Raw genomic sequence first — 17665 nt, 5'->3', positions numbered from 1 at the left:
TGCTCCTTCATCTTCTCCAAGACCCTTGGATAAAGGCTGTTACAATTAAAAGAATACTTTAGATTTCATTAGCATATTTCCTCCTAAGATCTATGGATAAAAAAATAGGGCTGGGTGGGGAATATTTATTGGCTTTTTGTTAACTTAAAAAAGTCTAGTGCAAACTGCCCTGACAGGGAGCACAACAGAGAACCCCTGAGGGAGCAGGAGAACAGTGGGATGCAGACCCCAAATTCTCAGAAAAAAGACCAGACTTAATGGTCTGACTGAGACTAGAAGAATCCCGGTGGTCATGGTCCCCAAACCTTCTGTTGGCCCAGGACAGGAACCATTCCTGAAGACAACACATCAGACATGGAAGGTTGGAGAGAGATGCTGATGAAGAGTGAGCCACCTGTATCAGGTGGACACTTGAGACTGTGTTGGCATCTCCTGTCTGGAGGGGAGATGGGAGGGTAGGAGGGTTAGAAACTGGCAAAACCAGCACGAAAGGAGAGACTGGAAGGAGGGAGTGGGTTGACCCATTAAGGGGAGAGTAAGTGGGAGTATGGAGTAAGGTGTATATAAGCTTATATGTGACAGACTGACTTGATTTGTAAACTTTCACTTAAAGCACAATAAAAATCATTAAAAAAAAAAATCTAGTGTAAGTAAAAATAACAAATATTTCTTTACCAGATATTGATTCCCAGTCAACATCTTATAACTATTTTATTGAAACATATGTATTATATGTAAGGTGAAAAAAATCATAACAGTGTTCAGAAAGGAAATTCCCATGTACAGAGTGACACCTATTTAATATATTTTTTAATCTTTCAAGAATAAAGTATAATAAAAATTTAAGAAATCTCCTTAAAAACTGTTTACTTTGTTTTTAAATTAAAAAGACAAAGCTTTTTAGCTTACTCTATATAAATTATTAAATTATAAAATACCTTTTCATATGTAGAAAAGGTATTTTATATTTTTTTACAATTTGATGATAATGAAGGAAACTTTACCTTTATTTCTTTTATATTATATATCAACTATGTAAAATAGTGATGACTTTACCATAAACTGGTTACTGATATTCATGTGTTCTACAAGGACATGGTTTTAAATCCATGATGGTGGGGTGGTAGGTTGAAGTAATTTTGTCATTAAGGTTTTGTGATTGTATACATTTATTTATGCTTTCTTTAAAACTCACTGGAAGCACAAATTTTTGCATATTTTTCACCTTCCTGTTGCCTTAGGATCTAACCTCAAAGCTTACTAGGGAAAAAAGAAAAGATTATATAAGAAAATAGATGCTTTTACAATTCCTATATCAATGTTTTATTCAAAATGTTTCAGAAATGAAAAATACTAGATGATAAAAGCTGTTTAAGTGTGCACCATTGAGAAGGAAAAAAAGAAAAAGTAAGTCCTTATCTATTCTATACATAAATAATGGCCAGGCTATTGCATCCTATTGTTCCTGATAAAAGGAGAGGTCGTTTTTGTACATATTTTCTGACAGAATGAGGACGTTCATGTTATCCCTGATTAGTTGAATAATGTTCCGTGATATTTTCTTCAGTGATGCAAGCTAGCAATGACAGCCTCATTTGCTGTTCACCCTGACCTTCCTTTTCTCCTCTTACCATATCACTCACCTCTAACGGACTTGAAGCGATCAGTATGCTTCAAACTCTAAAAATAAGATGCATTTTTTTTTTTTGGCATACAAAGCACAAAAAAAAAAAATGATAAGTTTTATAAGTAACTGAGAGTGATATTCAATCTCTGACTATAATTTTATATTTGCCTATTTCTCTTTGTAGTTCTTTGAATATATGATTCATGTGTTTTGAATCTCTTTTATTGAATACATAAACATTTAGGATTACTATGTTCTTTTGATTTATTGGTACTTTTAACATCATGAAATGCTTTTCTTTATATCTGGCATTCTTATTTGGTCAGTAATCTAAAACCTACTGTCTCACTATTTGTTTGTCCCATCCATATTTTGTTAATTTGGTAGAAAGGTTGAGCAATTAAAAGACCTGAAAAAGCAGTAAGAGTATAGGGTGCAGGACGGAAATTGAATTGATCTGAGGCTGCATAATACAGAGTCAGCATGTTGAGTCCATTAGGAAGCCCTCTTAAGTTTTAAATTTATGGAACTGTATTTACTTTACAAAATGTGAGAAATATGAGTTTGACTTCATATTGTAGTATTGATCATAAGGGAAATGTTAATGTCTTATTTAGTCTATTGATCTCTACCAAATGCAATCTATCATGTATTCATTCATGGAATTAAATGTGCTGTAGACTGTCCTGTAGAATAAAATATAATTTTTAACTTAACATTTTCTTATTTTGGGCACTATGATGGTACTTTTTTTTTTTTTTATGATGGTATTAGACTTTGCTAGTTTTCTTTTGAGATAATTTCATTTAAAACAGTAGTTCCATTTTTACTTCACATTTTAATTTTCTGGATCTAGTTATACAGACTGCATTTAAATCTTGCCTTTCAGGCTGCCACGTAGAAACTTTACTTGACAAATTAGATATTCTAATTAGCTTTTCAAAAAGGAGCCCTGGTAGCGCACTGGTTAAGTGCTTAGCTGCTAACAGAAAGGTCGGCTGTTGGAAACTACCAGCCACTCTGAGGGAGAAAGATGGGGCAGTTGGCTTCCGAAAGACTGACAGCCTTGGAAATCCTGTCCTGTAGGGTCACTATGAGTTGAAATCGACTAGATGGCAATGAGTTTGGCTTTGTTTTAATTAGATTTTCTTTAAATTGCACATTTTAGTCATGAACTCATTTACCCATTTTACAACCTCATAGCATGTTGACAGAAATGAATATAAAATAAGCTATGTGTAAAATTTTGAATAAGATTTATATTCTGTACTTCAGGGGATAAAACATAGGAGAAAAATCCCTATAAACAACTGAATATATGTTTCTAATATATATGTACCATATAACAGTAAGTCGTTTTTTCAAAAATATCAAAATTTTTAATAAAATCTATCATTTAGGATTTTTATTTAAATTAAGTTTATGAGCACATGCTCATTCATTAGCCTTAAAAATCTTTATATATTTTTTAAATTATATTTATAATAAAATGTGATCAGGAGAAGACAGATAAAATTAACTAAAATGTGACCTCCTTCTTATGTCACTTGTATTAGAAGCAATGTATTAAACATTTTCATTGTTTAGAGTAAGTAGTTTCATTTTTAAAAATAATGATCATTTTAGTATTTTACACGGTTTTCTTGAGATTTTATTCTACTAGACCACCTGGCATCTCTTAACAACAAGCTAAGGAGAAAACAGAGATTTATTATTATAAAAAGGCATTTCAGTGTTCTAAATTTTTAAAAAATGTAAATTTCGAATGATAAGAATTTTCACATCTCTTGGAATCATTACTATGTAAAGAAATACTTAGGTAGATGCTTAGAATGTGATATAAAGCCTACTGTTGGGACTGTTGTATAGTTATATATTTTTCATGCATCAGTGGTATTTATGTTAAGAAAAACATGATGCTTAATAATATAGGTAATTAAAATGTCAAATTAATTATTAAAATTAATAAAGACTTAGAGAAAATGCTTTATTGCTGGATTTTGACTTTTTTATTTTGAACTGGTTCAGTTGGGTTCAAGTTATTTATTTGATTCTCATGCTCATTTTCAATGCACACTTTTGGGAAGGCATCAAAATTCTGTGAATATCATTACAAGACGTATGTGTAACTGATAATTTATAAAGGTGAAGGTATATAAAACTTAAGTATTTCACTTACCAAAGTCCTTGTAGATATTTCTAATCCATTAGAATAAAATACCTAAGTTTTACTATAAAAAAAAGCCAACTCACTGTTGTTCCAGTCATACTGTCAAGATATTAAAAAAAAGGGGGGGAAATGTGCATTTGAATAAACGCCCTTGACTCTTTCAATCACATAGCCTTGTATGCTCTATTATTGGTTTTATGTTTCTGGTATAACAATGAAACGTATGCTACAGTTTCTGTGATGGTTGGATAATTTTATTCCAAGGTAATTCACTACTCTATATACATCTTGTTAAAATTTAATTCTAACTTTGTCTAAAACACCAGTGAAGAATCTTACCATACTAAAAACCTAATTATGTATCATTGCTTTCCTTGCCTCCCATAAAGTCAAATTACTTGCTATACAAGATTACATTAAAAATATATGATTACATTAAAAAGAAAAAGAATAAAGTATTGCATCTCTTACATAAGTGGATAGATTTTTTTGTTATTAAACTTTGCTTCAATACTCCATAAACAATGTCATAAAACCAAAGTGGGGGGGGGAATCTACTGCTATCCAGTTGATTCTAACTCATGGTGACCCCATGTGTTACAGAGTAGAAATGCTCTATAGGATTGTCTTGCCTTTCTTCCATGGAGCTCTTTGGTAGATTTGGACCATGAACCCTTAGTTTGGCAGCTGAATGCAAATGTCTACACCACCCTCAGGCCTTTAACTCTATTAAAAAAAAAAAAAAAACCGTTGTCGTGCAGTCGATTCCAACTCATAGCAACCCTATAAGACAGAGTAGAACTGCCCCATAGATTTTCCAAGGAGTGCCTGGTAGATTTGAACTGTTGACCTTTTTGTTAGTAGCCATAGCTCTTAACCACTATGCCACTATGTTTCCAGTATATTCTATTTATGTATTTTATTGGAAACCCTGGCGGAATAATGGTTAAGAGCTATGGCTGCTAACCAAAGGATCGGCAGTTGAAATCCACTGGGTGCTCCTTGGAAACCCTGTGGACAATTCTGCTCTGTCCTTTAGGGTCGAGTGAGTTGGGATCGACTGGACAGCGAATTAATGCTATAGACCTTCCTTAGTAATTGTGATATGTTTTCCTATTTGGTAAAGGAGTACATCAACCTGGTAAAGCAAAAAAATCTCTTAACATTGTTTCCTTTTTTTTGGAAACGTTTGTCTTCATGTATTAAAGATATCAAACCTTTCCTATATGTCAAATATTTCTACCCTGCTTCCACACTTTCTTTAGCAGAATCTACCCATACTCCTTTCTCAGACAATCTTTCCTAACAAAACCCTGTTGAGGAAAGAGTAGATTATGTAATTTTGCCCTGTTGAGTATAGCAAATCAGACTATAGATAAACCCATGTTCTAAACTTAATTAAAAATATTTTTTAATCAATTCAAGATAATATGAAATAAGATTCTCAGTTTTTTACTTGAACTAAAATCTAACATATTTCATCCTGTATAAACCCAATCAGAGTCTTCAGCAAAAAAATTAATTAATTAATTAAAAATAATAAGTATAGAATTGGAGGTGTAAGCTACTATTTGGACTTGGAGAGCTGGTAAAATTAGTTTCTTATCCAATTACTCAGAACCAAATTGTACTCCTGACACTTGGTTTAAAGAAATAGACCTGAATTCTTCCACAGATTCCATTATTATTTTCTGTATGTGTGTGCGTGTGTGTGTTTTGTTTTATGTGCCTTTTTTTCTTTTTTTTCTTAAGTCATGGTTCTTTCGATCGCATCATATACATGTGAAAGCTGGACAGTGAAAAAGGAAGACCAAAGAAGAATCAATGCATTCGAATTGTGTTGGCTAAGAATGCTAAAAATACTGTGGCCTGCCAAAAGAACTAACAAATCGGTGTTAGAAGACATAAAATCAGAGTGTTCCTTAGAAGCAAAGATAGAGAGACTTCAACTTGCTTACTTTGAACATGTCATCATGAAAGACCATTTGCTAGAAAAGGACATATGTTTGGTAAAATAGAGGATCGGAGAAAACAAAGGAAACCCTCAATGAGATGGGTCAACACAATAGTCACAATAGACTCAAATGTACCAACAATCATGAGGATGGCACAGGACAGGAGAAGGTTTTATACTGTTACAGATAAGGTCGCCATGAATATAAGCCCACTCCATGGCAACTAACAACAGCAACATATATATTAAGGTTAATACACACACACACATACACTTTGAAGCAGTGGGTGAACAAAAAAAATATGTAAGTAGACTTTTCTTAATTATAGAGAGAAATGGAATGTCGAGCCCTTCAGGCAATTGTCTGGAGTAAATAACATAAAAGAATAGACATAGTATATAGTAATAACTGGATTAAAAGATTTTTTTTTGATTGTAAACATTAGTGTAAGCTGTACTTTGCTCACTTTATAAAAAAAATAGAGAATAACCTACCTATTATTCTCAGGTCTAAATTTTCCTTGGGAGTTGAACTACTTTGCTACTAATTCGACAAAAGAGTATCTGGAGCAGTTTTGATTTGCTTCCTTTTTCTCTATTTATGTCACTACATTTTGGTTCTTTTATATATTTACTGTAATACCATTGCTGTTGTTTTTGTTAATTATTGTTAATTTGATTTTGACTCAGGGCAGCCCCATGTGCTACAGAATAGAATTGCTCCACAGAGTTTTCTTGACGGTAATCTGTGAATGCAGCTCTCCAGTATTTTCTTTCATGGTAGCATTGTGTGGGTTCATACCACCAATTTTCAGATTAGCAGTCTAGCACAAACCATTTGCGCGGACTATGTTTTCCATGTCTTTACCTTTTGATGCAGGTTTTGTTTTATATTTATCATGCCTCACTATACACATCCCTTCTCTTTGATCTTTTCTGGAAAGCCAATGATGATAAATTGGTATTTTTACAATTGTACATTTTACCATGCACATGAAATCATTAAAAATGTAGATAGCAGGACAGCTAGGGAGCAAGATCATGAAAAGATACAATTTTTAAATCTCCATAAATTTGCTTATATAAAGCCACAAAACAACTAGGGTGACAAAAGAAAACACACACACACACACACATAAATCTTCAAAAAACTAGAAAACAAGGTAACCCTACAACCCCCAAGTAATTCTTGATAGGGGCAAACCACCCACAGAAGCATTATCCTCGAAGCAACCTTATGAAATCAGTACTCTACAGAAGTAGAAAACAGACTAAAAAAAAAAAAAAAAAATTTTTTTTTTGGAGACCTGAAACACACAAATCCAAAATCAACCACTGACTTGCATTAGACAGGCCTCTATTCTAACTGAGATTTTTAATAAGCAGATCTGGCAAATAAAAATAAAAACATTGTAATTGAGAGAAGTCTCCACAAGTACTATTATCAGGAATATTATGTTGTTGTTAGGTGCCATCAGGTTGGTTCTGGCTCGTAGAGATCAAAATAATGAATAGCTTTCACAGATATCAGGTCCGATTTCAGCATGTTTGTTACACACACCTATTACCTTACCACCAGTAGTTAACCAAGATAACTGAAAATATATTTCACAAATACATTTCACAAGAATGCTTATTGGAAATTTTTCTTGTAATAACCATTGTAAACATCCCTGACATCTGTCAATAGGAAATTGGAAGTATGCAGTAGTAGAAAATAAGGAGTCCTGGTGGTGCAGTGGTTAATCACTCAACTGCTAACTGAAAGGTCAGTAGTTCGAACCCACCAGCTGCTCTGCTGAAGAAAGATGTGGTAGTCTGACTCCATAAAGACTACTGCCTTGGAAACACTATGGGGCGGGTCTACTCTGTCCTATGGGGTTGCTATGAGTCAGAATTGACTTTATGACAATGGTTTTTGTTTTGTTTTGTTTTCAATAGCGGAAAACACAAGAAATTGAACGACTCTCAAAAACTTTAGCTTACTGAAACAAGTTTATTTATTTATTTTTTTTTACATACAGCATATCTCTATGTTTCCATTTCTATTAAATTCTAAAGATTGGTATATGCATAATAAGCAACTATAGCCAAATGTGTATGGTAAATCTAGGTGGGCCCACTATAAAATTCTTCAACTTTATTAAATGCTTGAAATTTTCATAATAAATTTTTTTAGAAATTGATAGAAATAGAAAAAGAAGCAAATTCACTGTAAGAGAGATTTCAACACACACTCATCACATATAGTTTGTCAAGTAGATGAAATGTAGATAAGTACGTAGAATATTTGTTTAGTTCTCTGCACTTATCTTGCTTTACCCTTAAAGAATTAACATTGATAAGCATCGTTAGTTGATAAACTTTCTTCATGTGGCTTTATAGAAACTATATGCTTTTGTTTTATTTTGCATTTTTTTCAAAAAAAAATTTTTTTTTTTTTTATTGTCCTAATTTATGAAGCAGTTCAAACAGAACAAGCGGATACTGCCTAGTTTAAAATCAGAAAAAGTGTGCACTGGCTTTGTATCCTTCCACCATCCTTACTGAATATGTATGCTGAGCAAAAACTCTGAGAAGCTGGACTATATGAAAAAAGAATGCGGCATCAGGATTAGAGTAAGGCTCATTAACAACTTGTGATATGCAAATGACACAACATTGATTGCTGAAAGCAAGGAGGACTTGGAACACTAATGCAGATCAAAGACTACAGCATTCAATATGACTTGCACCTCAACATAACCTCAACATAAAGAAAACAAAAATCCTCCCAACTGGACCAATGAGCAACATTGTGGTAAACAGAGAAAATATTGAAATTGTCAAGGATTTTATTTTACTTTGATTCACAATCAATTCCCATGGAATCAGCAGTCAAGAAATGATGTATTATATTGGGCAAATCTGCTGCCAAAGGCCTCTTTAAAGTGTTGAAAAATAAAGATGTCTCTTTGAGGACTAGGGTGCGCCCGATCCAAGCCATGATATTTTGAATCACCTCCTCTGCATGTGAAACCTGGACAATGAATAAGGAAGACTGAAGAAGAATTGATGTCCTTGAATTATGATGTTGGCAAAGAATATTAAATATACCATGGACTTCCAGAAGAGCAAACAAGTCTGTCTTGTAAGAATTACAGCCAGAATGTTCCTTGGAAGCCAGGTTGGTGAGACTTTGTTTCATGTACTTGTTATCAGGAGGACCCATCCATGGAGAAGGACATCATGCTTGTTAAGGTAGAGGGGTCAGTGAAAATGAGGAGAACCCTTGATGAGATGGATTGACATAGTGGCTGCAACAATGGGCTCAAACATAACAATGATTGTGAGGATGATGCAGGACCAGGCAGTGTTTCCTTTTGGTGTACGTAGGGTCGCTATGAGTTGAATCTGGCTTGATGGCACTTACAAACAACAATTTTTACAAAGACAATCTCAGTTTTCTTTCCTGGATTCTCACATATTTTTGACAACTAACCATTGGAATAAGGAGCCCTGCTGGCGCTCTGGCTAAGGGTTCGGCTGCTAACCAAAAGGTTGGCCTTTCAAACTCACCTGGTGCTCTGCAGGGGAAAGATGTGGCAGTCTGTGTGTGTAAAGAGTACAGCCTTGGAAACCCTATCGGGCAGTTCTAGTCTATTTTATAGGGCCGCTATTAGTCGGAAACACGCTATGAGTCTGAAACACATGATGTTGAGGAATTTCCTTTCTATACCTATTTTACTGTGAGTTTTTTTTTTTTTTTTTTTTAATCAGGAATGAGTGTTGGAATTCATCGAATGCCTTTTCTGCATCGATTGAGATGATCCTGTGATTCTTCTGTATTATTTAGGTGCTGTATTACATTGATTTTCTAATGTTGAACAGTCTTTGCATACAAGTGTGATCCAACTTGGTCATGGTGTATTATTTTTTGATAGCATTTTTAATTTTATTGGCTAGAATTTTGTTGAAAAATTTTGCATCTATATTCATGAGTGATATTGGTCTGTAATTTTCTTTTTTGTTTCACCTTTTCCTAGTTTTGGTATCAGGATAATGCTGGCTTCATAGAATGAATTTGGAAGCATTCCTTCATTTTCTATGTCCTGAAATAGTTTGAATAGCAGAGGTGCAAGCTCTTCTCTGAATGTTTGGTAGAATTCTTCAGTGAAACCATCTGGGCCAGGGCTTTTTTGATGGGAGTATTTTTATTACCTTTTCAATCCCTTCTCTTGTTATGGGTCTATTCAGATTTTTTACTTTAGTTTGTATTAGTTCAGCTAGATAGTATGTTTCTAGAAATTTGTCCATTTCCTCTAGATTTTCATATTTGTTGGAGTATTGTTTTTCATAATACTCTTGTTATGACCCTTTTTATTTCATTTGGGTCTGTTGTAATGTCCTCCATTTCATTTCTTATTTGGGTTATTTGCATCCTCTCCTGTTTTTCTTTTGTTGATTTGGCCAATGGTTTTTCTATTGATTTCTATTCTCTATTTCATTTATTTCAGCTATGATCTTTATCTTCTTTCTTCTGGTTGCTGTGAGCTTCTTTTGCTGTTCTTTTTCTATTTGTTCCAGTTGTGTAGCTAATGTTTTGATTTTGTCCCTTTCTTCTTGATTATATGTGCATCTATTGCTATGTATTGGCCTCTAAGCACCCCTTTGCTGTGTCCCAAAGTTTTTGGTATGATGTGTTTTCATTCTCGTTGTTTCTAGGCATTTTTTTTTTTAATTCCATCTTTGATTTCTTCTATTACACAATGGTCTTTAAGCAGGGTGTCATTCATTTTCTATGTATTTGATTTTTTTTTTCTTGCTCTTCCTGTTATTAATTTCTACCTTTATGGTTTTGTGATCAGAGAAAACGTTTTGCTTTATCTCAGTGGTTTGGATTTTGTTCAGGGTTGCTCTGTGGCCAAGATGTAGTCTGTTCTGAAGAATATCCCATGTGCATTGGAAAAGAATGTGTACTTTGCTGTTGTTGGCTGGAGTCTTCTACGTACATCTATGCAGTCAAGTTGCTTGATTGTGGCCTTTAGATCTTCTGTATCTTTGTTGAGTTTCTTTCTAGATATTCTGTCCTTTTTCAAGGGTGGTGTGTTGAAGTCTCTCATTATTATTGTGAAACTATCGATTTCTCTTTTCAGTGCTGTTAGAGTTTGTTTTATGTGTTTTGGAGCCACTACACTGAGTGTGGTTATGCCCTAATGGTGGATTATCTCTTTAGTCATTATATAATGTCCTTCCTTGTCCTTTGTGGGTGGATTTTGTTTTAAAGTCTATTTTATCTGAGATGACTATTGCCACTCCTGCTCTTTTATGATTGCTTTTTGCTTGATATATTTTTTTCTGTCGCTTGATTTTTAATACATTTATGCCTTGTTTTTAAGGCTTGTCTCTCCTAGATAGCATATTGAGGAGTCCTTTTTTTTTTTTATCCATTCTGTTACTCTTTGTCTCTTTATGTATGCACTTAAGCCATTTATGTTCAGTGTGATTATTAATAGGTGTGAGTTTAATGTTGTCATTTTGTAGTGCTTTTGTTTTTGTTTTGGTTTTTCTTTTCTTATTATTGTATTTTAGATGAAGGTTCACAAAACAAACTAGTTTCTCATTAAACAATTAGTACACATATTGTCTTTGTAACATTGTCTAACAACCCCACAACATGGAAACACTCTCCCTTCTCAACCTTGGATTCCTTATAACCAGGTTTCCTGTACCCTCCTACCTTCTAGTCCTTGCCCCTGGGCTGGTGTGCCCCTTTAGTCTCACTTTGTTTTATGGGCCTGACTAATCTTTGGATGAAATGTGAACCTCAGGACTGACTTCACTGCTGAGGTAAAAGGGTGTCTGGGGGCCATACTCTTGGGCTTTCTCCAGTCTCAGTAAGGACAGTAAGTCTGGTGTTTTTTGTGAGTTAGAATTTTGTTCTACATTTTTCTCTGACTCTATCTGGGGCCCTTTATTTTGATCCCTGTCAGAGCAGTCAGTGGTGGTAGCTGGGCACCATCTAGTTGTGCTGGACTCAGTCTGGTACAGGCTGTGGTAGTTGTGGTCTATTAGTCCTTTGGACTAATCTTTCCCTTGTGTCTTTGATTTTCTTCATTCTCCCATGCTCCAGATGTCTGGGGCCAGTGGACTATCTTTGATGGCCACTTTTTGGCTTTTGGAACCCCAGATGCTACTTACCAAGGTAGAATTTAGAACATTTTCTTTATAAACTATGTTATAACAGTTGAGCTGGATGTTCCAGGAAACCATGATCCCTGCAGCCCTTAGCCCAGTAATTCAGTCTTTCAAGAAGTTTGGATGTGTCTATGAAGCCTCCATGTGTCTAAACATTTGTTGTAATGTGCGGGCTTGTGTGTTGCTGTGATGTTGGAAGCTATGTCACCGTATTCAGATAGCAGCAGGATAACGTATGGCAGACAGGATTCAGCTGAGCTTCCATACTAAGACAGACTAGACCTGGAAGTCTACTTCTGAAAGGAATTATCCAGTTAAAACCTTATGAATAGAAGTGGAACATTGTCTGATATAGTGCTGGAAGGTGAGCCCCCAGGTTGGAAGGCACTCAAAGACAACTAGGGAAAAGGTGGGTTCTGAAAGTAGAGTTGACCTTATTGATGTGGTTGGAGTCAAACTCTCTGGACCTTCATTTGCTGTTGTGGCATGACTCAAAATGAGATGAAACACCTGCAAATATCCATTAATAATTACGATGTCGAATGTCATATTATGAATCTATGAAAATTGGAATTTGTCAAAAATGAAACGGAACACATAAACATCGATATTCTAGGCATTAGTGAGCTGAAATGGATTGATATTGACCACTTTGAATAGACAATCTTTGACCTACTATGCTGGGAATGACAAATTGAAGAGGAAAGGCAATGCATTCATGGTCAAAAAGAACATTTCAAGATCTGTTCTGCAGCACAACACTGTTGAAGATAGGACAATATCCATACACCTACAAGGAAGACCAGTTAATATGGCTTATTCAAATTTATACACCAACCACTAAGGCCAAAGATGAAAACATTGAAGATTTTTACCAGCTTTGGCAGTCTGAAATTGATCAAACATGCAATCAGGATGCATTGATAATTATTGGTGATTGGAATGCAAAATTTGGAAACAAAGGAGAAGGGTCAGTAGTTGGAAAATATGGCTTTGGCGATAGAAACAATGCAAGGGATTGCATGACAGAATTTTGTAAGACCAATGACTCCTTCATTGCAGATACCTTTTTTCACCAAGATAAATGGCGACTATACATATGGACCCCACCAGATGGAATACACAGGAATCAAATCAACTACATGTGTGGAAATAAATGACAGAAAAGCCCAATATCGTCACTCAGAACAAGGCTGGGGGCTGACTTTGGAACCGACCATCAAATACTCATATGCAATTTCTAGTTGAAACTGAAGAGAATTAGAACAAGTCCATGAGAGCCGAAGTATGACCTTCAGTATACCTTACCTGAACTTAGAGACCATCTCAAGAATAGATTTGACACATTGAACACTAATGACCAAAGACCAGACCAATTGTGGAATGACATTAAGGTCATCATACATGAAGAAAGCAAGAGGTCATTAAAAAGACAGGGAAGAAAGAAAAGACCAAAATAGGTCAGAAGAGATTTAAAATTTGCCCTTGAATATCAAGCAAGCTAAAGCAGAAGGAAGAAATGATGAAGTAAAAGAACTAAATAGAAGATTTCAAAGTGTGGCTTGAGAAGACAAAGTAAAGTATTCTAATGACATGTGCAAAAAGCTGAAGATAGAAAACCAAAAGGGAAGAGCCCACTTGACATTTCTCAAGCTGAAAGAACTGAAGAAAAATTCAAGCCTCGAGTTGCAATACTGCAGAATTCTATTGGGAAAATATTAAACAATGTGGGAAACATCAAAAGAAGATGGAAGGAATATGCAGAGTCATTATACCAAAAATAATTGGTCAACACTCAACCATTTCAAGAGGTAGCATATGATCAGGAACCAATGGTACTGAAGGAAGACATCTGCACTGCCTTGAAGGCATTGGTGGAAAACAAGTCTCCAGGAGTTGATGGAATACCAATTGAGATGTTTCAACAAACAGATGCAGTGCTAGAAGTGCTCACTCATCTGTGCCAAGAAATATGGAAGATAGCTTCCTGGCCAGCCAACTGGAAGAGATCCATATTTATGCCTATTCCAAGAAAGGTGATGCAACTAAATGGGGAAATTATCAAACAATATCATTAACACCACACCGAAGCAAAATTTTGCTGAAGATCATTCAAAAGTGGCTGCAGCAGTATATCAACATAGAACCAGCAGAAATTCAAACAGATTCAGAGGAGGACTTACAACCAGGGATATCACTGTTGATGTCAGTTGGATCCTGGCTGAAATCAGAGAATACCAGACAGGTGTTTACCTGTGTTTTATTGACTATGCTAAAGCATTTGACTGTGTGTATCATAACAAATTATGGATAACATTGCAAAGAATGGGAATTCCAGAACACTTAATTGTTCTCATGAGGAACCTGTACACAGATCAAGAGGCAGTTTTTCAGACAGAACAAGGGGATGGTGCATGTTTTAAAGTCAGAAAAGGTGTGTGTCAGGGTTATATCCTTTCACCATACTTATTTAATCTGTATGCTGGGCCAATAATCCAAGAAGCTGGAGTATATGGAGAACAAGGCATTAGGATTGGAGGAAGACTCATTAACAACCTGAATTATACAGATGATACAACCATGCTTGCTGAAAGTGAAGAGGACTTGAAGCACTTACTGATGAAGATCAAAGACCACAGCCTTCAGTATGGATTACACTTCAACATAAAGAAAACAAAAATCCTCGCAACTGGACCAATAAGAAACATCTTGGCAAACGGAGAAAAGATTGAAGTTTCAAGGATTTCATTTCATTTGGATCCACAATTAACACCGATGAAAGCAACAGCCAAAAAATAAAAAGATGCATTGCATTGGGCAAATCTGCTGCAAAAAAAGGACCTCTTTAAAGTGTTAAAAGCAAAGGTGTCACCTTGAAGACTAAGGTGTGCCTGACTCTGACCCTGACCCAAGCCATGGTCTTTTCAATCACATCATATGCACTTGGAAGCTGGACAATGAACAAGGAAGACTGAAGAAGAATTGATGCCTTTGAATTGTGGCGTTAGCAAAGAATATGGAATATATCATGGACTGACAAAAGAGTGAACAAATCTGACTTGGAAGAAGTACGACCAGAATGCCCCTTCGAAGCTAAGAATGGTAAGACTACATTTTACATACTTTGGACATGTCAGTAGGGATCAGTCTCTGGAGAAGGTCATCATGCTTGGTAAAGTACAGGGTCAGCAGAAAAGAGGAAGCCCCTCAACGAGGTGGATTGACACAGTGGCTACAACAATGGGCTCAAGCATAACAACCATTGTGAGGATGGTGCAGGACTGGACAGTGTTTTATTCTGTGGTACATGGGGTTGGTATGAGTCGGAAACAACTGGATGGGACCTAACAACAACAACATGAGTAGGAATTGATTCAATGGCAGTGGGTAAACTTTGGAGTGTCCCAGAATTAAGTGGTTCTCTTCTCTTTTCTATTTACAAACAGTATCTTGGTGAACTCATCCAGCTTTTAGTTTACATCAGAATGTATACATCTCCAATGCACAATTATATATCCTATGGTCACACATCTGTTCTAAACTCCGCATATTTCCTACTCTATTTCTTTCATTCCCAGTCCTTTTCCCCCGGAATATTCTTTTACTTCTTTCTTCAGTATATACTCAGAAACTAGTCACTCATCAAGTTCTTTATTTGCCTCATAATTCCACCTTTCTTATAGTAGAGAATGGCGGAATGATTCTAAGTCACATCTAAAGCCTGTTCGTTAAAAGCTTACGGCTTCCACCTGACTTTCTCACTCTCTTAGAAAAGGTCTTTTAGGAGCCCTGAGCTGACGTATAAGAAGTCTCAATTCCATAAAGTCTCCATGCTGGAAAGACCACTTTAAAAGCGCACATAAAATAGAAATGCCCAAAGAGCTTCTTTGAGTATTCTCAGCATCAAGCCTCAGAGTTTTAAGTGGAAGCATTTTGAGACGAACCTATCCTTTGGTCCTCAGGCCACAGCAGATATAAATTGGAGCAGAGACAGGTCTTTCCTGTCAAAATTTCTGATTCCAGGAATCTGTGATCATAATAAATCATTGATAACTTGGCTAAAACTAAGAGCTATGTTTCCCATATCCTTCTTTCTTACTTAATTCTCCATTAGAGAAGATCAAGAGGAACTTGGTCAAGAATTGTAAGTCAGAAATAAAATACAATTAAAAAAATCAGTCATTATTTTTAAAAGATCTCAAGAGCCAGGCAGGTTGAGAGAAAGGCATAAAGGGAGCTGATGGACTCCAGTATTCAGACAGTGTTTCAGAGAATTGGCCCCAGTGGCCAAAATTGGACTAAAGTCAACTACTAAGCTCTTGAGTAAAGTTGCCTCAAAGTTATAAACTTTCACAGATCTCTCCAAGATTTTCTCTTATTGGTTTCTCCTTGGCAACCAGACATGTAGAGTTCCTAGGATTTTCCTTAAATGAATTTAACTCAGTGATTCATTGTCAACAGTGATTGTACTTGATTATCTTTCCAATTTCACTCATTCAATTACTTTCATATTTGTAGAAGTCTTAAATTCCATAGCAAACCTCTAAGTCTTATAATGTTTTGTGGATCTGCTGTCCTAGCTAAACACTGGCTTATAACGCTATGAATTTATCACTTACTCTATTAAAATATCTATGGCAAAAATAAGCCTGGTTTTAACTTTCTGAATCATATTGCAAAAGAGATGTTGAATATAAGAAATCTGCAAAGAATTCAAGCAACAGTGATTTAGTCTTCAATACATTTCATGCAACTAGAGCAGGGATAAGTAAACTATTTTCTGTAAAAGGACAGAAAAATGTTTTAGACTTTGCACATCATATAGCTTGTGTCTTAATTACTGAACTCTGTAGGTGCAGTACAAAATCAGCCATATACAACATATTAATAAGTGACTGTGGCTGTGGTCCAATAAAATTGATTTATTTAACAATCAAACAAAATAAAAAGGAAAAACAAAACCAGGTGGCCTTGGGTAGCAGTTTGCTCAGCCCTAGTCTAGAACATCTCATTGAAACAACCAAAAAAAAAGAGAAGAATCTGATAATCTATCTTGCCTTGGATTCTACTCAATTTCAAATTCATAAAACTATGTATAAAAAAAGTAACTTTCTTGCTTTATTCATTCTTTACTTCCTAATTTCTACCACACATGCATCCTCCCTCTGACACTAAATAATGTAGATACTACACCTTTGCTTTTTGAAATACTCAGCCCAGTTCCAATTAAGATGTAATTCCACATGTCTGGTGACAAATTACCTTGACTTGAGCTCTCACAATCTCTTGTGCATCAGCTCATTATCTGCTAAAAATACCTTCACACATCCATTGTAGAAATGTGGTAAATCTGTGAGATCCCCCTATGGTAAACTGTCAAGTGACAGAGTAGTACATGAGATACAAATTGATGGTGCCCCACAGTACTGAACTTTAACTTGTCAAACAGATGTAAGGATTTATTTCCTTTGTTCCATGTTAATAATATAGCACTTAAGGAATGAAAAGTAGAAAGAATAAAAGAATCTAGTGTGCAAAAAGCCTGAAGGATTTATTACATTCGCATCTTGTGGACTGCACCTCTTTCAGACAATGAAATCTCAAATTTATTTAGTTACCCTTAGAAGAAAACAAATTACTGTGACATTCCTGAAACATTTGTAATTCTATCCACAAGCAGCGTTAGAATCTCTCTATCATCAAGGCTCTGCATTCTGTAGCTGCTGTTGTCTGTTAA

Source organism: Elephas maximus, chromosome 5 (assembly GCF_024166365.1).
Source record: "Elephas maximus indicus isolate mEleMax1 chromosome 5, mEleMax1 primary haplotype, whole genome shotgun sequence".
NCBI lineage: Eukaryota > Metazoa > Chordata > Mammalia > Proboscidea > Elephantidae > Elephas > Elephas maximus.
The sequence above is the reverse complement of the archived record's forward strand: the minus strand, read 5'-3'. Positions refer to the sequence as shown.